This window comes from Amblyomma mixtum, chromosome 2 (genome assembly GCF_055824585.1).
Source record: "Amblyomma mixtum isolate Tamu chromosome 2, ASM5582458v1, whole genome shotgun sequence".
Taxonomy (NCBI): domain Eukaryota; kingdom Metazoa; phylum Arthropoda; class Arachnida; order Ixodida; family Ixodidae; genus Amblyomma; species Amblyomma mixtum.
This window is the reverse complement of record NC_143013.1, coordinates 306,876,890-306,900,398: the sequence shown is the minus strand read 5'-3', so window position 1 is coordinate 306,900,398 and position 23,509 is coordinate 306,876,890. Positions and strand designations below refer to the sequence as shown.

General features: G+C 48.3%; 1 protein-coding gene and 1 non-coding gene across 3 annotated transcripts in view; one reads left to right on the top strand and one right to left on the bottom strand.

Annotated features, from left to right (window-relative positions):
• Positions 1-12,130, bottom strand: part of LOC149364841 (uncharacterized) — a 59,842-nt gene extending 47,712 nt beyond the window's left edge. The window contains exon 1 of one of the 2 annotated variants that reach the window (XM_089574771.1): positions 12,028-12,130. The gene's annotated coding sequence lies outside the window, so the exon portion shown is untranslated. Of the gene's footprint in view, positions 1-5,758; positions 5,940-12,027 lie in introns of those variants that run through there. The other variant, XM_089574770.1, reaches the window with a different exon arrangement.
• A 7,126-nt stretch (positions 12,131-19,256) lies between these two features.
• TRNAN-GUU (transfer RNA asparagine (anticodon GUU)) lies at positions 19,257-19,330 on the top strand. Its single transcript has one exon. It is a non-coding gene; the product is annotated as a tRNA-Asn (tRNA).
• Positions 19,331-23,509: the final 4,179 nt, after the last annotated feature.

Genomic DNA, 23,509 nt, shown 5'->3' with positions numbered 1-23,509 from the left:
TGCGGTAGTTCTCTATCCGGAGTTCTATTGCTGCCCCTTTTCACCACAGATAGCTACATATTTTCTACTGAGAACACAACAAGCCGACTACTCGAGAACTTCTGTTGCTGTTTGCTACCAGAAAGCTATCGGCAACAAACGCGCCCTTCACGCTGAGTAATGACAAAGTCGCCAAAGTCCTGACCTGCAGTAATGTATAAACACTATGTGAACATGGTCCCGTTCCTCATATGAGGGACATCGGCGAAGCAGGTACACTTCGCTTTCTCCACGGTAGATTCCGTAAAGACGTTCGTCATCTATAGAGCGTGAGGATCACCAGCCCCGTCGGCACCACAACTTCGGTCTGATAGCCTCTGGTGCCTTTTAGCGTATAAAAATTAATAGCTCAGCGTCAAAGACCCTATTACCACCCCACAAAGCAAAGGGAATGTCGGCACAAGCAAGGAACGACGGTACATTCAAAAGTGACGAGATACGAGTGGACCTCCACCCTTTCGCCATCTTGTCCAATGTTTGCAGCGCCCCCTGGAGTTCAGCTTGATCGCGAATAGGAGTCAGTCAAGGACGCAATGGGAAAGCCAGCTGGCCACCAGGAGCACTACCCACCAGCCTCCCCCCCCCCCCCCCCCGCCCCCTTCAAAGCATTAGTTAGCATCAAAGTAATCACCGAGGGTAAATCAAACTGTTAGGAAACTTTCTTGCTCCAGGTTTCACGATCATCCTGTAAACTTTTTTACCACTAACCTGCATAGGTTTCTTAGCTAATAAATGTGAATCATAGAAGGTGACTGCCCAGACAGCCGAAGGCACGGTGTAAACAATTAAGGGTCTTGTGTGACCGGGGCTCGGGCCATGTTTTTGCCGGTGGACGCCCAGGCGACCTTCGCATAGTCTGGCAATATATTCTAGCGAACAAACAAAAGGAAGGATAGAAAGAAGGGCGTGATTTGAATTCGTGTTAACGAGATATAGAATCGAAAATAACTTCGTCTGTAAGTATTTCGAGAAATAAATAACAAATTAATTAAAATAAAGAAGTGATTTCTTTTGAAACAGTAATTACGCCATCGATATGACGACATTGCAGTGTCAATTAGCAAAGTTAACGGAATGACGTTGCTCAGTTCACAGTGAAATTAACGTTAAAAAATTGCGAAGTGATCAATGAGGAAATTTGAAAGAATTCTTCCCTTCCTTCTCTTCCGTTGTGCTGTTGTGCTGCACCCTGGAGTATGAACTGTACCACTACGACCGCTACCGCTACTTGTAACTTCATTAAGCCGCTATAATCACTAGAACCTGATCACTATCACCAGTCACTGAAGTGTCCTTACCAAGTTGCTATCGCTGGTGCTGCATATTATAAGTGAGGGCGTCATTACAGTCGGTGTTTCGTTCTCGCCGATGTCACACATCCCACAAACGCTGGGGCCGGACAGCTGTCGACGTCATGGCCCTCCTAATGCTCTCGCATTAAAATAATAAGCGCGTGAAATCATAACGCCGACTAGCTCTCCCTTCACTGGCAACTCAGTCACAATAAATAATACTCAGGGTCTGTGAATGACTGCTCCGGTATGTCTTGGCACTTTCCTCGGATAAATTGGGGCTGTTCTCATCGGACACATCAATAACGAACTCCAAAAAAAAAAACTTCTTGTTCTAAACAAGCCCTTCTAGCTAGTTAAAAGTAATAGTAAACTGGTCGAATGTAACTCGCTAATTGGATCATGCTTAAAATGCGCTTCGGTTATATGGCGTCTTCACAAGGTCAACATTGGAAGTGGCCCACTTGAATCAGTTCAGAATAAAGCTCCTCATTTTACCCAGTCGTCACAACTAAGTCATCAAAGCGTGCCATCCGTGAAGAAAAAGCGAACAGGTCTCCACTTTCCACGCACTGAGCATTTAGCCGATAGTCATTTTTCGTGAATTTTATGACAGCAAGTCTCATTTCTCCCGCTGCAATATCCATTCGCCATCTCGCACCTCATCGTGCATTCACCACTCGCATAAGGTATAGTATACTGTTGAAGAAAATGAGACAGGACTTCTCTGTCTCAAGTCGCGGTTCCTTTTCTTCGTCAACATGTCAGACCAACTGGCCCAAAACTTCACCCTGTTCAAGCTATGTACTGTCCGTGCTGGAACAGGAGGATTTCACAGCTCGCCAACTGTATTGTCAATAACCGAGTTGAATAAATGATAAGGGCTCTGTTATGTTTTATGAGTTTCAGTTCGTTGATGACACAAAAGACGCACCTACTAACGAAATACGAAGACTGATGACTTCGTCACTGCGGGTACGCCGCTCAGTTCTCCGGCTACTTTCCGCATACGAGCCAGCAAAGGCTGGAGCACAACGTAGGGTACTGCGTCATTTCTCCACAAGTACAGCTGTGTACATGTACTCTGCAAGTAAGCGCTCGGCGACTGCAACTGCGCATCCTAGCGGAAAACGTCTTTTTTGGAGCGAAAGCTCCACTTCTCGAGTACAAACCCTGAAGGTCATGTTGCGGCGCAGATATGACCTTGAAGTGGCCTCAATTAATAAAAAAAAAACAGAAGAAAAACGTGGTGTAGGTGAGAATCGAAGCATGGCATCCAGCATGCGAGACGGGGACGCTTCCACACCACCACGGCTATTTCTTTTCAACACGGTATTTACTGCACGAGGTTATGTACGTACAGAAAGATGATATACGAGGTCTGTTAGAAAAGTATCCGACCTTTGGCCGAATAAAAAAAACTGGCATAACTGGAGCGTTACAAACCTAATAACCTTCAAAGTAGTCTCCTTGGGGCTCCATATGCATCTCCCAGCGGTGCTGCCATTGTTGGAAGTATTCCGAAAAGACCCTTTTCGGAATGGAATTTAGCTCTGCTGTCGTTGCAGCCATAATGTCCTTTCTTTTCTGAAATCGCATTCCTTTCAATGACGTCTTGATTTTAGGAAACAGCCAGAAGTCGTAGGGGGACATATCAGGAGAGTAAGTAGCCTGTTGAACTACAGGAGTCTGGTTTTTCGCCAGAAAAGTCTGAATCAAATGCGAGGAATGTGCAGGAGCAATGCCGCGAGGGATGCGCCAATTTCTTGTTGACCTTAATTCCAGTCTCTCGCGCCGCACAGCACCACGTAGGCGATGGAGGACATCCCTGTAGTACTGTTTAGTCATTCTTTGACCCTGTGGGGTGCGTACTCGTGGTGTACCACATAGAGGGAGTCAAAAAAGCAGTCAGCATCACTTTGACATTGCTGCGCACTTGTCGGGCCTTCTTTGGTCTTGGTGACGTGGAATGCGTCCTCTGTGACGACTGGGATTTGGTTTCCGGGTCGTACCCGTACACCCAAGACTCGTCACTAGTGATTACGGCGTCGGTGAAGTCAGGGTAACTGTTTGTGGAATCCAGCATCTCCTGTGAGACTTCAACACGAAGCTGCTTTTTCTCCACCGTCAGCAGCTTCGGCACGAATTTCGCCGCAACTCTCTCCATGGCCAAATCTTCGGTGATAATGGAATGTGCAGAAAAATTGCTGCTGTCCACCTCTTCCGCAATTTCTCGGATAGTCACACAACAGTCCCGCATCACCACAGCGTTCAATTCGGTAATTACCTGGTCATTTCGGCATGTTGATGGCCGGCCGGAGCGTGGCTCTCTCTCCACGGATGTGCGGCCGTCTTTAAACCAGTTGCACCACTGCTTAATCTTTGTGCTGCTCATAGCATCATCACCGAAAGCCGTCTGAACATTTCGAATAATTTCCACTTGGCTATCGCCAAGTCTCTGGCAAAATTTTAGGTAGTAGCGCTGCTCCTCTCGCTCCGCCATTTTCCTTGCAACAAAAAACCGACGAGAGCACTGCGCACTCCCTCACTCAAACGCTGCTTCCCAGCGACTGACGCTATCGGCAGGCGGGAAAAAATTCGTGCATGCGCACGAGGGTTCAAGGTCGGCTGCTGTAAGCGCGCTTGTTTCATATCCATCAGGTGTTCACAAAAAAAAATAAAGTCGGATACTTTTCTAACAGACCTCGTATACAGATTATTTACAAAGCACCCAGGTATTGACTGAACTGCACTAGCTTCACAGAAAACAGCACAACTGGAAAAGCGGCAAAGAGAGACACTACATCAACAGCGGAAACCAGTCCGGTAGAAAGTTCCTCTCATCATAAATGTCCCTTTGCTGGAGCATCAGTTGGCTGAAATTGCTTCTGGCTGAAACAAGAGGCTCAGCGTTGCGGTCCAGCATGCGCCATCATCGTACGACTCTAGGAAGTGAATCAAGGCGCGTCTAGTGAATGCACATATGCCTAAGAAACGTATCTTTGAGATATGAGCTGAGGCGCGCACGAACACTTGTAAAACCGCGCAAGCTACGAGGGAGAAGAATAAGAAGGACGCGGGACGAGCGCTGTACCATGCTTCTGTACCAACTCGCCTGCCTGAATGTTGTGCATGAAAAATTGAATTATGAGCATGTAAATTACAGATATCCCAATTAAGCGAGTAGCGAAGTACGATTTTCGGTGAATTTCCTTCATGCATGGCGTGCAGTCGCAGCGCCATCATGCGGCACCCACTGAAACCCCAGCCGGCAATGTGCAGCGATGGTCCAGCTGATGGCGCGCGTCTAGAGAATGCATAGATGTCTTAGAGACGTACCTTCGAGTTATATACTGAGCCGTTAATGAATAATTTAATTATGAGCGTGTAAATTGCAGATGTTCCAGTTAAACCAGAAGCGAAGTTGTCCGGAACGCACTCAACGTTACAGACGCCAAGCCGCGTCTAGTTGCCCTATACACCATACTATCGCTCTCTAAGCAGGTTCAACAGCAGTTAAACCGTAGCTGATTTTTTCGTCGCAACCATTCGTCGCGTGTTCTCTTCCACATTGCGCAGAAAAGTGACTGTCTTCAGTGATCCTGCAACACCACTTCCCAAGCGCCGCTGTGTTTCAAACCTCTCGAAAGAATTGCAGAAAATGTTTAAAAAGGAACGATTAGAAGTCGACAGTTAAAATTTCGTTTTGGTTAAGAACATATATCAAGGTAAAAAATGGCTGAGGCTTAACTTGGTTAAGCCTGGAGAATGCGAAGCATCATCGTGTCGCGTAATTTGGAGGCGCACAACCACAGCAACGGCGCGAGGTGGGCCCCCGTTTCTCTACTGTCGTGACGTCATCGTGTCACGTGGTGTGACGTCATGTATCACGTGATTTGGAGGCGCATAACCACGGTGAAGGGCTGAAGTGGTAGCTAAAGTAGTATGCTTCGCATAAAAAATAAAACCATTGTAGTTTCGCCTCTCACACGAAACTTTTGCCAAAACTTTCTCCCAAGGGAGCTCCGCGTTGCTGCAATTTTGCCGAAATTAACGAAAGGAACTGAGCCGGAGTACTCGGGTTCGAACCCCGAACCCGTCCATCGAACCGCGGCGGCCGCGTTTCGATGGAGGCGAAACGCAAAGGGCGCCCGTGTGCTGCGCGATGCCAGTGCACGTTAAGGATCCCCAGGTGGCTGAAATTATTCCGGAGACGACCACTTCGACGCATCTTTCTTCCTTTTTTATTTCGCTCCCTCCTTTACTCCTTTACTTATGGCGCGGTTCGGGTGTCCACCCAGATATGTGACAAGTTACTGCGTCACTTCCTTTCATCAAAAACCAATGTTCAATTTTTCTCAAAAGCGAGAAAGAAAAAAGGATGAAGAGAATTTTCCCCACTTGCAATCAGCCCTCTGTGCACTCACCAGCCGAGAGCAAAGCAGGCATGCCAGGTGTGCGCTCTTGTCGGGAGACCGCTCCGGGCCGCGGGTTGGGCTGGAGCCGCGGGTATCCTCGGGACGCGCGCGCGGCCGCCGGCTTGTTTGGGCGAGTGTACGGAGGCCGCCGGCTCGTGCGGCAGCGGCAAGGCGACTGCGGAACTGCATGCGCCGCTGTTCCGCCCCGCGCTTTCGCCCTCGCCTTGACCCTTCCTCACCCCTCCCCTACGCGCCGAGCGCGGATTTTTCTTGCCGAGTGACGCCCCCGTCCCGTCATCAGAAAAAAAAGAAGCTCAACTCGGCACTCACGACCAAAACGAGGTGCACGCGAACCACGCCGCTCTATATCGACGTGAGCCTGCGCGAGGACCGTGAGAAAAAAATACAAACGAAATACCACATCGCTCTCTGGTGCCAACCCTTCCTATTTTCTGTTGTTGCGCTTACAATACCCGTACCTCTACACCTGAGCAACATGCGTCATAAGTTTCATTTTCTCGCGTGTTTCCGGCATGTGGTGGTGGTGGTGGTGAAAAGCATTTATTTGGCATTTTACAGAAAGGTGCTCGGGGAGAGGCCCCTAGTGGGTCTCACCCCTTACAGTGCTAGGCGGAGTCCCTCATTCCGGGATCCCGTTGGTCATGACCGCTGCGCAGATCCGCCGAACCAGGGCCTGTTGGGCAGCCTTCCTCCATTACCAGCGCGGCAAGCTTATGCGGCTGTGAGTACTACTGAATGTAAACGTAAATGTGGCAGTGCGCGTAAAAGAACCCCACGTTGTCGAAATTAAACAGCAGACCTCATGCCCATTTCACAAAGAACATCCAGGTGTATACATCTCAAAGTGTGGACTGGTGACCTAAACAAAAGAATTCCGGCAGTACCAAACCAAACACATGAGCAGCAGAAGGAGGCGCAGACCAGGTCAAACCTCGGCGACCATAGGAACCTGGTCGTCAGGGCTCGCAGCAGCCTCTAATGAAGTCGGACGTAGGACCCCACACACGCTCCACCATCCGAATGATTGTTAGTATAAATAAAGTTAATTATAAACAACGCCATCTCCACTACAGCGACTCTCTCTGTCTTCCTTCTTTCAGTCCCTCCTTTATTCTGTCACTCTCGACGCAGTTGAGGTGTCCATCGAAATCTGAAACAGTTACTGTACCGTTTCCTTTCCTCAAAACAAATTTTCATTTCTCGACTGAAATGGCCACCGAGATTGAGACAATTAATGCGCCATACCTTTTCTCAAAATAAATAATTTAGAGAAAAAAGGAAAGATCCAACAGGTGTCTGTCACGCTTGGGATGGACACCATAACAGCCCCTTGAGGGATGAGGTGTAAATGAGGGATGAAATAACGAACAGAAAAAGAGGCACTGAAGTGGAGGCGCACTCTGGATTAATTTCACTGACTGGGATGGTTCAACGTGCACTTGCATCGCGCAACGCACGAGCACGTTCACATATGCGACCACCGCGGCCAAGATTCGAACCTCTGACCTCGTGCCTACCAACCGAATGCCATGACGCGTGATCTTCACGGCTGATGGGCCTTGGGGGTAAACACGCATATAACAACACAAGCAGGTACAATGAGGCCTCCCCTTTCGTGGACTCTCTTCTTCCCCACCGTCTCCGCATGAATCAGGAAGCTCTCATTAAGCACTACACAGTTATCCTTTCTTCGCCGGGCTCGCTGCCGGATTAAGGACGTTTCCTCTCCGGGTATACTGTTTCCGCGCAGCATCGCAGTGGGCAGCGGGGCGGACGCCGGCAACCGCGGACGTCGCCGTGCGTCGCTTATTACACGGACACGCCGGCGGACGACGCTGACCTCGACGGAGGCCGCTAGTCGGCGCTTTTCATTGAAGCCTTCCCCGGCTGTCTTCTTGTCCGCGTGTACGCCGCAGGCGCGCTTCAAAAGAACACGAGCGCAAACGTCGAGGCGATGAGGAAAGCGAAAACAGGCCCGGCGCTCCCATGGGCGGTGATGTCACCGTCGCGCGGGGTCGCGCGTATCCTCCGCACGGAGCCTCGATTGCCGAGGAAAACGCGCCTTCGGCGAATAGGTGGTCATTTGGTTCCGTGGCGAGGGCCTGTGCACACTGGCGTTTGCAGAGATCCGGGATGTTGGTCGCACGATGCGGAGGTACGATCGAGCCTCGATGACACTGGTTACGTATACGTACTTACCGAAAGACAAATCGGCGGGAATGAGCTAATGGAGGGAAAAGTAACGAGACGCTGGGTAGTGTTAAAGATATGCCACATCGGTTGGATTTCCAGACTGGCTCAACACGGAACAGTAAATGAGCTTGATCGACAGCATTCGGCTGACATACAAGCCACCCATACTCATAACTAGCTATTAGGAGAAGAAAAGGGCAGATTTCCCACGAGGTGTGAAAATTGGTTTAGGAAAGAGAAGGCGCAGTAACTGTCTCTATTCTCGGTGAACACCTCAACTGCGCTCCTGGGGGAAGCAGCAGAGTCACTACTAGAAGAAGAGGGAAAGAGGAGCCGTAGTGGAGGGCTCAGAGTAAATATTTACCACCTGGGGTTATTTAACGTGCACTGCAGTCTCACAAATGGGCCTCGGGTGTATCACGCATAAGCCTCCAATACGCTGCTGTCTTGTCAGCTTCTCTGTAAATAATATTAAATGTTTTTCATCATCATCCAATACGGTTGAAACAATAATAAAGCCCCGCGCGTCCGTGCGCAAACACAGCAATTGGTTTTTTTAGGAAAGGAAAGACGCAGTAACTGTCTCACATCGGTGGACACCTCAACCGTGTGGTGAGCCAATGGGGTACTCCAACCACATCGTGAGGCATTGGGGTAGGAGGGAGTAAAAATTCAGGGGGCACTCTGACTGTGCGTAGAAGCGAAAACGTTTTCCGCACCACTTTGCCTAAGTGACACTGGTGACGTCACCACTGGATGACGTAACACATAATTGATGACGACGTAATGACGAATTACCAGTTAATTACTAATTACTGATTAATGACTAAATACTAATTAACTGCTAATTAATGAACGTTAAGCTTCGCCTTTAGGAGTGGAACGCAACAGCGTGTTGTAGCGCTGCCAGGGAGTCCATGGAACGCCACCATCCGTTCGGCGCGATGCCTGGCCCTTTGAACACAACGCTTTTTGAGGTAAGGAAATGGCGCTGTAATTAATTCTCAGCCATCTCGGCGGACACCTTAACCGCACCGTACAGGAAGGGAGGAAGTGGCAGTGAAAGAAGAAAGAGGGGCCGTAATGAAGAAACTGAAAATTGTATTTGAGGAAAGGAAATTACGCAGTAACTGTCTCGCATATCTCGGTGGACACCCGTCAAAACGCAAACACATCTGTCGACACGGCTGCCGACACGGTTGTTGACACGGCTGCGGACACGGACGCAGACACGGCTGCCGACACGGATTGCTAACGACAGCATGAGGCATTAAAGGCTTTCGCCTTAAAAGAAGGTACAGAGAAAGAGGTGCCGTAGTGTCACTGAATAAGTGACTCTAGTGGAGGTCTCCGGAGTAATGTGGACCCCTTGAGAATCTTTAGCATTAACGTGCACTGACATCGCACAACACAGGGCGCATCTTGCGTTTCGCCCCCATCGAAACGCGGCCGCGTGCAATACGACGCGCATAGCGGTCCGACGAAAGGGTGAGCTGCAGTGGTGAGCTGCAGGCAAATCACGACGACTTTCGGAGATTGCGCGACAATACAAGCAAGCAGGTACAGACGGCACTACCGCGAGGCTTAACATGCACACGCCAGGGAAGCGCTTGTACGGTCAATGGAGCGTAATACCAATCGTCCAGGGCTTACACCGATGCGCGCTGTATTGCGCGCTGTATTGCGCGTGCGCTTATTCGTAAGAGAGCGCTCACGGCTTCATTTCCGCTACTAATCCTCCGTACTCGAAAATGGTGTGAAATGCGACCGCAGCTGAAGAGGGCTAGCTTCCTCCATTTCGCACGAAGTCATGCCTTGTCGGGGGAAAAAAAAAAGTAGAGGGGATGCCCGAGGTAAAGTGAACTTTACCTGAGGCGTCTCCTCTGACCGAGCATCGCCCCGTGCGCACCGCAGGGACAGAGGCACGCATACGCATCGGTGCTTGCGAACGCAGAAGCGAGGTTTCCGTCGACCCAGTTCTGTCATCCCTGGACAACAAAAAGTTTGAAACGTTGCAGGAACAGTCGAACTACAGCTCAGCTAAGACGAGTATAGGGTACGTGCCGTGAAAGCTTATCCTCCTCACGGAGTGGTCTGTACGGTTGGAGCGAATGAGCATTCCGAACACCTGTGATCAAGGAATCAGGGTACCGAGCCGGAACTAGCGACGGAACTAGCTGCCGGGTCAAAAGAGAGAGAAAGAATGGGAGACAACGGTAGAATAAAAACTTCGAGGTGACTGCGGCGACCCGCACTGAAGTAATGCGAAAGCAAAACGTCCACATACTATATCGACGTCCGTGGCTGTTCGGACGTCCATGTACTATATCGACGGCCCTGCCTATTTTGACATCTAAATATTTTTCGTTTTTTCGCGTTTAATTAATTAACTAATTACACCTCATCAACCAAATTTTTCCCACGACAATATTTTATCACATATCTGTCACAATCACACTTTCACACATTTATCTCCAGAGAACGACGCAATCGTGCGGACAAAATTGCGGACACTTTTTGCTGACGCGACAGAACCATATAATGATCTCGCATTAATAAAGTCGGTGGAGTGCAGCTAGAGGAAATGAAAACGTGGGGTGCAGAGGTGTAGCGGTGTGCAAATACCCGACATTTTCGAATAGCGAATCGAATACCTCCCTATTCCATTCGCTGATTAAATCAAATAGGTCGCATTCAAAATTATTCAAAACGAATAACATATGTGTTCACGCTATCGAATAGTTTTCGAGTGATTGGAACGAAGTTCTCATAAGTTTCAAGAGTAGGGGCCCACCCCGACGCCGAAATGTACGCTGCCGCTCTACCTCAGCGCCACATGGAGGATTCAGCGCCGTGACGCGATATGTTTGTGCAGAACCGTTCATACATAAGACCTGCCATATTGAGGGAAGCGGCAGGCCTCAGGCAGGTTTAGCGAACGCTTCTGACGCTGCCGTCAAGCCCGGTATCGAAGGACATCGTCAATCTCATCTACTGAAGTATCCCTCTAGTCTATTGTGTGACATCATTAACAAAAGGTAATTTTCCTTGAGTTATGACATGATGGTTATGGAGTCGATGCACTGACTTAGTGCCGCAAACCCCATATAGGGAAAATTAGTGTTGCGCCTTCTGACAGGTATAGATAAGACTCCATGAGGTCCTCGTGGTCTGATTGGGCGTCCGTCTCGGCTTCGGGAGGTGGTTGGTTCGACTCCAGCTGCTGGCCGATTAACACTAGGTTTTCTCAAATGGGTACAAGCTATCGCCCAGCCTCAGGGTTGCCGCTGGGTGCGTTTTAAAAGGAGCCAAAACAGGGGCTAAAAGTATACGAAAGTAGGCATGCCATTCAATCCGAATTTGTAGCCAAATAGAACAGAAGTGATGTTATGAATACATCGGTTGTTAAAGAACAATAAATTATAGAATTTTCAATCAACGCAAGAAACAAATATAAGGAGGACACTGAGTGCGTGCACAGACAGCACAATGTTTATGGAACGCTGTAATAACGAAAACAATCTTAATTTTATCGCAGTCATTGCACACAGCCTAGAGTAGATGTATGCCGCGCAGCCTAATTATGAGCGTACGAATCATGCCATTAAATCTCCCGCAATGCGCGCCACGGGCGCCAAGACATGAAGTTTCTTCGTCCAAGTCGCGTTCAGTAAACGTATGACGGCGGGCGTCCGGGAGACTGCACTGTTTGCAGTACGTGTGCAGGCATAGAGCGAGTTACGACACTACAACCTAAGCCCACGTAGAACAGAGCCACCCCCCCCCCCCCCCCCCCCCCCCCCCCACAGCATAAATTGGACGCGGTACCAAGTACTACACGGCGCAAGTTCATATATTAGCCACCTTCGTCTCTCTCTTTTCTAACGGTGTGTTTCAGATGCCTAACCACAGTGCAACAGTCACAGCGCCTCCCCTTCCGCATAGCTTCCTCTTGCCTCTGCAGATGCGCAATTCAGTTACTCTGGGGAAGCACACAAAATGAGACCAAAAGGAGCCCCTATCCAGAGAAAATAGTAGGCCGGCACGTGCAGTGGTATACCTACCGTGCGGCTTCGCTCCCTTCCGCGTGTCGATGCTGACGACCGCGTGCGGCGAATTCTGTGTAGTACGGCTTCGACAATAAGACCGTCACGCATAGGCGGCACCATTGCACCGATGCCTTTATCTCGGCGGCGCGTCGGATGTGGGCGATAGAGAAAGTGGGCCCGACCACGCATACTCCTCAAGACATCAAGAGCGGAAGAGCGGATAAGAAGCTCGCGGCGTCGAGAGGTTTGCGGAGTCGGTAGAGTCCAAAGCATGCACGCGTTTCTCCGCACGCGATGCCAGAAGACGCACGCAAGGCCAACCGCCCCATCGCTGAAGCAACGCGGGAGCTTGCGAATTTGATTGATTGATTGATTGATTGATTGATTGATTGATTGATTGATTGATTGATTGATTGATTGATTGATTGATTGATTGATTGATTGATTGATTGATTGATTGATTGATTGATTGATTGATTGATTGATTGATTGATTGATTGATTGATTGATTGAAGGGACTAAAAGGACTGGATCCCACCACTTGGTTTATAACCCTCGATAGAAGGGAAAGTCAAGAATCGAGAATCCAAGAAAGAATCCAGAGAAGTATTATGGCAGTCTATTCTATAGGTAATTCAGCTCCGCGGTAAAAGTATTGGCTGCCACTCGTGAAAACGACGGCCGCGACAGTTCAAAATATTTAATTTGTATGCAACATCAGTCCAGCTAATCTCGTTGCTTACTTTGGCGCCTTGTTTGTTGCCCGACAGGAGATTTAGGCTAGCTCAATTCGATAGGGTCCCTGCATTAAATTCTGCCAGGTTCAGCTTCCAATGGCGGCCTGCCGGACATAAATAGCACTCTCCGTTCAGTCACTGGGCTGACCGCCGCCTTGATCAGCGCAAGAACGACACCCAAAACCCCGCGCCGCTGAATACATCATAAATCCCCGGAGAAGAAGCGTATATATACAGCCAATCCTGTCCTTGCAGAGTAACGAAAACAGAGCACTCGCCAAAACAAACCTGATATAGAATGCTCATACTTCCTAAATGGCGGCCTCCTCCACACTGCAAGCCAAGGTCTGCCGACAATTCAGGGCAGTCGCAGACTACGTGCAAATAATGCGCAAGTGTGGCAAGGCGGCAGTGACGTCCGCTGCGCATCACTGCCACCTGCCACTTCTTTCTCTGCCCGACGCCTGAAGACACACCGGAAACACGTCAGATAAATAGAAGGGCTGTACAAGAACCCCTTAGAGGTTAATCGTATTTTATTGCCGCTGCCATCATTTGATAGATCTTTCGTTCATTCCTTGTCGTATTCTCACTTCTGAGCCCCGCCCCTCTTTTCTTTCTTTGACACGCCGCACTGAGCGGGCGCGAAAGTTACGTCTCTCTCATCTTTTCTTGTTTCCTTGCAACATTTAAAGAAGGAAAAAAAAAACAGCGTAAAAGTGGAAAGGAAGAGCCAGGGTTCCAGCCCGGCTGGCGGGAACGTGAGCTATAGCTCACGCCCCGGTCTGCGCCGGACCAGACATCCGAAGGAATACAACAGCTGTTGGACCGCAATCTGCGTGGACCGCCGAAGGGCCCTCATTTTCTTCTATCGGGGTCCGCCCACCTTCCTTCCACTAGAGTCGGCCTATGCGGCACAGCACACTTCGCTTGCATGCATTCTGCCCCTTGCTTGAGATATCAAATTACCATGGGGTTTCGTGCACAGGAACCACGCTGTTGCGCACGCTCTCTAAGACCCTCAATCACATCGAGGCAACGAGGACCCAGACCTTGACGCGCCCGCGCCATACATCCTTGTCTGCTACCGGCAACGTCCCCCATTCTTTTCGTCCGTTTCCTAGGGGACTCCGCGCTTTCGCACAGAGGCGTCGCAGTCGCCTGAACTGCCGCGGGCCGCTGCTTTATGCGGTCTCCCGCAGGCTTAAAATTTGCTGCTGGGGAAAAAAAAAAAAAAATTAACCGGTCTCGAAACCTCGAAGTTCTCTCCTAGCCTAGGCAAGGATGAAATACTGGCGCATTTGCGACTGGAGTAGCCTGGTTTCAGGGCAAAAAAAAATTCGTCTCCTGGCTGCGCAGTGCTTAGTATTAGGCATCACTGGAAGCAATTAGCTGTACTTTACTCGATGCTGCTATTTTACGCATTCGAGTGCACAGATGCAGCGCACAAAAGCAGTGGCCTTAGTTTTTTGAACAGTTAACCGTGGGTGAAAACTGCGTTTACAAGCCATGCGAAGAACAAAGTGGCAGCGTGGAAAAGCTGCTGGGTGTGCGCTTCATTAACGGTAAGCACAGCGCTTTTGCCACGCCAATTAGTGTTCGGGAGCTTTTTTAGTGTGAAGCCCTACTTCAGGAGGTCAAAGCGGCTTACTGGTTTGTGTGAAGCTTGACCTCGAGCGTGACCTTAGGCAAACAATAAATAAATAAATAAATAAATAAATAAATAAATAAATAAATAAATAAATAAATAAATAAATGAATAAATAAATAAATAAATAAATAAATAAATAAATAAATAAATAAATAAATAAATAAATAAATAAATAAATAAATAAATAATGGCATTGCTAAGCACGAAATACTGTGCGAAAATTTTGCAGGTGGACACCACTGCCACGTACTATACCTAAAAGCGCGAGTGAGGTGCCCACTGACCACGGTGTGGGCGCTCCGGCCCTGCCCACTGTTTGTGCATTTTTACTCTAATTATTTAACTAATTAACCCACCTCAACCCCCTGAATTCCCGTACGAGATTTTATTATGCTCTATATCTGATGGTACCATTCTTTTTCGCATAAACCCATTCGTTCAGACGTAATCATGCGGACGAGCTCATGATGACACGAAACCGCCACTTTTTGGAGATTTTTGGCTCTAATTAAGTAACTAATTAACTCATTTCAACCCCCCCTCTCCCCCCCCCCCCTCCCGATTTCCCGAACGAGATTTTTTGATGCTTTATCCGATGATACCGTTCTTTTTCATATAAACACATTCGTTCAGACGTAATCGTGAGGAAAAGCCCATGATGACATCATCATCATCAGCCTGACTACGCCCACTGCAGGGCAAAGGCCTCTCCCATGTCTCTCCAATTAACCCTGTCCTTCGCCAGCCGCGACCACCATATTCCCGCAAATTTCTTAATCTCATTTGCCCACCTAATTTTCTGCCGCCCCCTGCTACGCTTGCCTTCTCTTGGAATCCACTCCGTTACCCTTAAGGACCAGCGGTTATCTTGCCTTCGCATTACATGCCCTGCCCAAGCCCACTTCTTCCTCTTGATTTCAACTAGGATATCATTAACGCGCGTTTGTTCTCTCACTCACTCCGCCCGCTTCCGATCTCTTAACTTTACACCTATCATTTTTCTTTCCATAGCTCGCTGCGTTGTCCTTAACTTAAGCTGAACCCTCTTTGTTAGCCTCCAAGTTTCTGCCCCATAGGTGAGTACCGGTAAGATACACCTGTTGTATAGTTTTCTCTTGAGGGATATTGGTAAACCGCCATTCATGATCTGAGATAACCTGCCATATGCACTCCACCCCATTCTTATTCCTCTAGTTATTTCCCTCTCATGATCTGGATCAGCTGTCACTACCTGCCCTAAATAGACATATTCTCTTTCTACTTCCAGCACCTGGCTACCAATTGCGAACTGCAGTTTCCTTGTTAGGCTGTTGAACATTACTTTGGTTTTCTGCATGTTAATTTTAATGTTAATGATGACACGAAACCGCAAACATAGCTATACGATGCTTACGCATTTAAAAAAGGACAAAGCTTCGCGGCATTACTCACCTCTCATCGAGGAGCCGCCGCGTTGGCTCAGTGGTTATGGCCCTCGGCTGCTGACCCGAAAGGTGCGAGTTCAATCCCGGCCGAGGCGGTCGAATTTCGATGGAAGCGAAATTCTAGAGACCCGTGTGCTGTGCGATGTCAGTGCACGTTAAAAAGACCCAGGTGGTCGAAATTTCCAAAACTCTTCACTACGGCGTCCCTCATAGTCCGAGTCACTTAAGTGACTCTCAGCAAATTAATTAAACCCCATAAACTTAACTCCCCTCTTATTGAAGCATCGGCCCTATGCTTTACAACAAAAATGGTGCGCAAAAATAAACACTGCGAATGCAAACACAAAGTGTTCATTAGCGTCCGTAATGAAGCTTCAGGCGCACAACATGCACAACTTTTGGGCGTGAATGGCGCCACTGAGATTGTTGAGACTCATGTAGCGTGGTCGGGCCGGAGAAGATCCAAGACGTGGTTACGAGGAAGACACTGAAAAATACTGGGGATCCAGGCAATTGAACTGCAAACAGAACTGCTCGTCTAGCATTATCAAGACGAGCGCTCTACTGCGATGGAGCAAGCAAGGCAGTGAAAGACGAATAGTCTCCTCCAAGGGAGGAAATTGCCAAGCAAAGGGAGGATAGAAGAAGGCTGCCCGTTCCGGATAGTAAGGAGCTAAGCTACAGAGAGTGCAAGATACTAAGAAGAGTACCGCCGGGAAACGAACCCTCCCCAAGATGTAGGGCACGGACCAAACCCAAAAAGAAAGAAGAAAAGGCACTAAGCCAAGAAGAAAAATGCATCTTTTGCGTGGGAGTTGCCGACATGAATCGCATCATCAGAAAATGCGAAGAAGCTCAAGGAGGAAGCAATTATGAGGATAATAGAGCACGGAATGAGGCATTAAGAAGCCCAGATTCTAGGGTGCAAAAGGAACTGACCCAATTGGCAGTAAATACCCCCTCCTCCTCTCCCGAAGGCCTGCTTGCCGTGCCGGAGAGGGTAAGCAGAGGGACCGGTTGAAACAATAAAGTCATTCTGAACTGAACTGTTTTCGTTACCTAAAAGCGAAGAACAGCTGAGAGTGTCTTTCAGCAAACCGGAACGTCTTAGTAGAAGTGAGTCTCGGTGAGAAGGAGGTTCTCGTTCGTACTCGATACCGAGCTTTACAGGTTTTTTCTGCCCTGAAATCCCTGGATCAAGGCCGGGCCTGCTTTAGCCGAGCCGTGGTGTAACATTGCTAAGCACGAAACGAAATAGTGTGCGAAAGCCCGGTGGGCCACCCAAATTTTAGAGGTGGACCATATCCATTCTGGGGTTATCCCAAGTTGGTTCTGAACGGTTCAACTCAATTTTAAAATTTTCGGGAGTGGCCCAGCCAGATTTCGGGAGTGAATCAAGCCCATTTTGGGGGTGTCCCAGGTCGGTTCCGAACATGTTCAACACAATTTTAAAATTTTCGGGAGTGAGCTACCAAAATTGCGGGGGTAGGCCAAGCTCATTTTGGAGCTGCCCCAGGGCGGCTTTGAATGTAGGTCAATTCAATTTTAAAATTTTCGGGGGTGGGCCACCCAAATTTTGGGGGTCGATCACGCCCATTTTGTGGGTGTTGGGACCCAGGTCGGTTCCACACCCAGGTCAACTCAATTTTCAAATTTTCGGGACTGGTACAGCCAAATTTCGGGGGTGGATTAAGCCCATTTCGGGGGTGTCACAGGTTGGTTCCACGTGTGGGTCAACTCAATTTTCAAATTTTTGGGAGTGGTCCAGCCAATTTTCGGAGGTGGATCAATTCAATTTTAAAATTTTCGTCGCTGGGCCACCCAAATTTTGGGCATGGACCAACCCCGTTTTGGGGGTGCCAGGTCAATTCTTAATGTGTTAAACTCAATTTTCAAATTTTGGGCAGTGGCCCAGCCAAATTTCGGGGGTGGATCAAGCCCATTTTGGAGATGTCTGAGGTCGGTTCCAAATGTGGGTCAACTGAATTTTCAGATTTTCTGGCGTGGGCCACCATTATTTCTGAGGTGGGCCAAACCCATTTCGGAGCATTCCCAGGCCGGCTTCGAACGTGTGTAAATTCAATTTTAATCTTTTCAGGGGTGGACCACCCAAATTTTTGGGGTGGACCAACCCTGTTTTGGGGGTGTCCCAGATCAGTTTCGAACATGGGTCAACTCACTTTTCAAATTTCCGGTGGTCAAGCCTATGGGGCAAGCCTTTCCCCACCCGTGAATACCCAGATTCATCAGCAGTCATATTCAGCCAAGGTCGTTCCAAGGGCAAACTTCCGGTGTCCAAATTATGTTTGGGACATGCCTCATGTGCTATCAAGGCGTTGCCATTCTTACTCTGCAGGGTAATCCCCAAATTGAGCTTTGCTTGGTGTCTCACACGTCTTTAAATAGGCCAAGGTCATTCCAAGGTTGAAGTTCGGGTGATCCTAACAATGTTTGGGACAAGCCTTATGTGTCATACAATGTGTTTCAATCCTTATCCTGCAGGGCCATCCCCAAAATTAAACTTTGCTTGGTCCATTGCCTTGAAAACCCATTCCCTTACTAAGTCTGGCTGAGGCTTCGTTTTCTTCGCGTGTTACATCGTCGAATTCGCTGGGGTTAGTCTAGAAGCGCTTTCGCAATGAAGTAATATTCGCCCACCCCGACACGTTAAAGATCCCCACGTGGGCGAAATTTTCCAGAACCCTCTACTACGGCACCTCTTTCTCTCCTTCTTTGACTCCCGCCTTCCTTCCTTCCCTCACGATGCGGTTGAGGTGTACACCGAGAAGTGAGACAGTTTGGATCTCACAGGTCTGAAGCTCATTGTACTCATATTCGGGACGCCCTGCTCCCGCTGATCGAGTTGAGTGGTTTTTCGCGGCATTGCGTAAACATTGCGTAATTTCCCACCTTTTCAACTATGCTCTTCTTTTTTCTAAGCAAGAACACCCGTCATCGCTATTTCCGGTACCTCACTTCTGTTTACCGGCCGCGTTTCGATGAGGGCGAAATGCAGAAGGCGCCCACCTGCTTTGCGAGGTAGGACAGCGCATGTCCCGTCGTCCCTACTTCTGTGTGCCGTCCTCTAAATGCGAAAGCATTATACGTCATAGTCATTCTGCAACGTATCATGATTCCGCAATTTACAAGTAACGCAATGTAAAGTGTATAGAATTTGTACATAACATGCGTAATCATAGTCATGACCCATGACTCCAAATCATTCTGCAAAGTAGAATGGCTTAGCAATTTAATACTTTCGCATTCTCACACGAAAGCAATCTTTTGTCTGTCCAGAATTTTTTGCGCTTCACCTTTTCAATTAATCCGGATCTCTTTAATATATGGCGTCCCTCATTGAAATTTACGTCACCTAAACAATGCGTGCGCCACAGTGAAGCTACCGCCGTGCCGTACTCCGCTCGCCGCCCCGCCTCCGTGGCGCAATCGGCTAGCGCGTTCGGCTGTTAACCGAAAGGTTGGAGGTTCGAGCCCTCCCGGGGGCGAGCGATCTTTTTTTGCCTACATTTGTTTTTTTTTACTGACTGCGTTGATTTATACGTCATAATGTTTTCAGCCTCTGTTCTTCCTCATTTCGATGTGCAATACGCTCATGTTTTGTGCACTTTTTTTTATGTCAGTGCACGTTAAAGGCCCTAGAGTATCTGGAAAAAATTCAGGCGCGGTCACTTCGACCGTTGCGGAGAAAATGTGAAAGAATTCGCCTTTTCAACTCTGCTTCGTTTCTGTTCCTACGATTTTGTAATCACCTCAGCATGAGTTTGTATATAATCACTCGTACGATTCTGTAATGTAGCTGCTAGACGCCTTTAATCTTATCTATTAAAACTTAGTCATCTTTAATGTTTCGAGTTATCGTTAGTCATAATTTCGTTAACCCTTCATGACTTTAGTTATTATCAGTATACGTATCTAAATCACCTTCATTTCTGTATTGAGTCGTTCCTTTTCATCTTTAATTTGCAGTCATGGTTAGTCATAATGTCAGGAACAATTGTTGTCTTAGCCATCATTAGTAAATTTGTCTACTATTAGTCATCTATTGTTGCTCATATCAGATCCCTTATCTACGCAAATTACCTATAGAGGAATTCAGACGGACATCGGACAGTTTCACAAACATGACATTGCTTTCGCATCAAAAAAATTCTAGTGACTGTACGAATAACCCCAGGTGGTAGAAATTTACCCGGATCCCCCTCACACGGCCCCTATTTCTATCCCGCTTTCCTCCCTTCCCACACAGCGCGGTTGAGGTGTCCACCGAGAAGTGAGATCGTTACTGCGCATTTCACTTCCTCAAAACCAATTTTCAAAATAAATGTGGTGCTCGCCACGCGCTGTACAAACACTCATACCCACGCTACCGGCGAGGTTGTGCATATTCACAGCGCAATAACGCTATAGCCAGGATCTGTCTGCACGTGGCAGCGATTGTGGCCTGGTGCCAGTGGGCAGGCCCGTGCACTTTCATTTTCATCCTTCCTTCAGTCGCAACAACAAAAACAATATAGCCAGATTGAGGCGATGTGCGCCGAATAGTCCTGTAAAATCGTCGTTGCCGGGTGTCTTTTACGATGACAAGCGTGTCAAGTCACGTAAAGTCACACACGACGTCGCGTCACTAAACCGAAATGTTCCCTCAACGACGGACTCCTTGTGCTATCGCAGCGCCGGCTGGGCATTGCCAAAGCGTGTGATAATTTTTAGAGCGCATCTCATACGCGCCCGTTCCTAGCTTGCGAGTCGCCGTCGCTGTCGGCATAACCGGCAGAGCTATAGCAAAGCGAAGAGCATGGCGAAGTTTGAAAGTAGGGCGATATGAAGGGTTGGCGAAAATGAAAAAGCGGAGGAGGGTGTAATGGTGCAAGAGAGGAAGGCGTAAGCGTAAGGTGCAAAGTCAGGAAGCTCGGCCCCAATTGGGTTCCCCGCAAACGTCGGGACCGGTGGAGGAGCGCCGACCTTCGAGTGCGCAAAAAAAAAAAAATGACGAGAAAAGAGGAAAAGGCGCGAAGACGCTGAAATTCAGATTTTGACTACAGATAACTTATAAAACGCATTAAAATCATTCTTCATGTTGGATATTTGTGAAGCGGCGACCTTTAACATCGCAGGGATACCGCATTTTTATTGAGAGCCGCTTTCAAAGCCTCTTTAAGGAACTTTTTTTTTTTAAAGATGGGTATACGTTCGCTGCGCCACACAGTGACTATAGCGCAAGTGATTGCCACGACACAATGCTGTAGGCATATGGACCTTAGATGAACACAGGATCTCGTGTTGGCGTGAATATCTTGAATGTCTGCACACTATTTAATACGGAAAATAACCGCCGCATTGCCGCCAACGGCTGCCACTGCAGAAACTCTATTTGAAGCAATGCCGTTTCACTGACTGTTTTCCTTTATGTGGGTTGCTTCAGCCCAAGAACGGGTCAATAGGTCATGAGCCCTCCTGAGGAGGGAGGAATGCACGGCGAAATGTGCCTGTATAATCAGACAGAATTATCTGCATGTCTGCTGAGAAACCTGGGCCCGCCTAATCGCGGTACCACGCAACAATCAAAACTGTCGATGGCCTAAGTAGAGATCATTACAAGCCCCACCGCCCGGAGCACCCGAGTTAACTGTCATTAAACATATCCTATCAGCAATTAATAACTCACAAGCACTACAAAGGTACAAAGACTACCATGCAAGAGTGCAACAGCATTTAAAATTACCACTGGTGTTCAAAACACCGTTCATACCTGCAATTCCCAGATGAACTCATCTTGCTTGCATGCAGTTTGTCCGGATAGAAGAAACATAAAGAAAATGGCGGTCCCTATAGCTTCTGCAGTCTTGAGAATAAGGATGCACGGATTAGTAACTTTCATCAAGCTAATGATCACAATAGCACGTAAAAGAGACGCTGCACAGAAACTGCATCCAACTTTTGTTCATAGTAAAAATCTATTCTGCGGCTCTCTCTAGCTATGTTGACATTGTCTGGCAACAGACGCATTAATTGCACAGAAAATTGGATTTAAATATTTTACTTCATGGATTCATACTCATGTAGGCTACACTAAAGGACTCCGTGATCCCCATTTTGAAGTGAATGGCAGAGAAGGCCAGCCTCAATTTTTAGCTCCATTTTTAGTGAAAGTAGCGTCTTCGTTGTTAGAATGCAGTATCTACCGATACAGGCCAACTTCAATTTGTCCTGCACCTTAGGGCGTCTCAGTCACATACCAAAAGCGCATGACTGCTTTGGGTCGCAAACCCCATACAGGAAGGCAACGACAGCCCTTTTTTTTTTTTAACGGAATAGCGTTAAAGGCCTCATTACCCAGCATCGGCGTTGTCGGCGCTTTACGTGAAAAATAACAAGCATGACTCTGGCAGGTGGTGCCAAGACAGCAACCTAGGAGGCAGGTGGGCCACCTAGGTCACGTGACCTTGCGTCGTCGTCACAACCTGCCCACCGTGACAGGTGACAGTTAAGTTAATAATTGGTCGCTCGGGATGAGCAACCTGGGCCGCACAAGGCCAGCCGCTGGGAGCACCTGCCATCGCAGGGCAGTGGCGCATCGCTTGATCGCTGCACCACCACTCCAGGAGGGGTATGAGGACTCCCAAAGATCTAGGAATGTAAAGTAGAGAATGACCTTCTGCATATATTAGAATTAACTCATTTCTCATATATCAGAAGCGGGCGAAATGGGTGAGGGAATAAACGTGGGTTAATGACATCCTAGTCAAAATCGAGGAAGAAATGGGCTTGGGCAGGGCATGTAATGCGAAGTCAAGATAAACCGCTGGTCCTTAAAGGGCAACTGCAGCACTTTTTTGAAAATTTCGCGATGTTCAAGGGTTCAAATCTAGATAGTCTGTAGGTAAAGCATGCCAAGTGTTTTTGCACTAGCGTTTTAAATAGTGACATAATCGACGATTGAATTTTGCGCTTCTCCTCAATGCACCGGAGGAGTGCAAGGAAATTCAGCGTGACGTCACCGAAGGTATGATTTCAAATTACCACTGTCGTCAGCCACACCCTGCCCTGACTCGTTAGACACTACCAAACAGCTCTCGGCAAGGTTTGCCTTCGGTGGCGTTGGTTTTATTCCTTCAAAGCTGGAGTTTGTGCGCTGGAAATGTACCGATACCTTCGGTGACGTCATCATGCGCCCTCCACTTGGCATTGTGCGCTGCAGAGAAGCTTGAAGGGCGTCCGGATTTTAATCGGCGACTACTTCGCTATTTCAAGTGCTAGCACAAAAAGACTTCGCATGCTTTACCGCTTGTCCTTAACGGTAACGGTGTGCATTGGTCGAAATTTCCGGAGCCCTCCACTACGGCGTCTCTCATAGCCTTAGTCGCTTTGGGACGTTAAACCTCATAAACCAAACCAAACCATCCAAGAGAAGGCAAGCGTAGCAGGGGGCGGCGGAAAGTTAGGTGGGCGGGTAAGATTAAGAAGTTTACGGCGATACGGTGGCCGCAACTGGCAAAGGACAGGGTTAATTGGAGAGACATAGGAGAGGTTTTTGCCCTGCAGTGGACGTAGTCAGGCTGATGATGATGATATATGCCTGTCATTTCTCATATATGCCTGCCATTTTGCCCAAGCGATAACGAAGGAACCCCAGAAAGCAGGCTCTCCGAAGGGCCGCCGAGAGA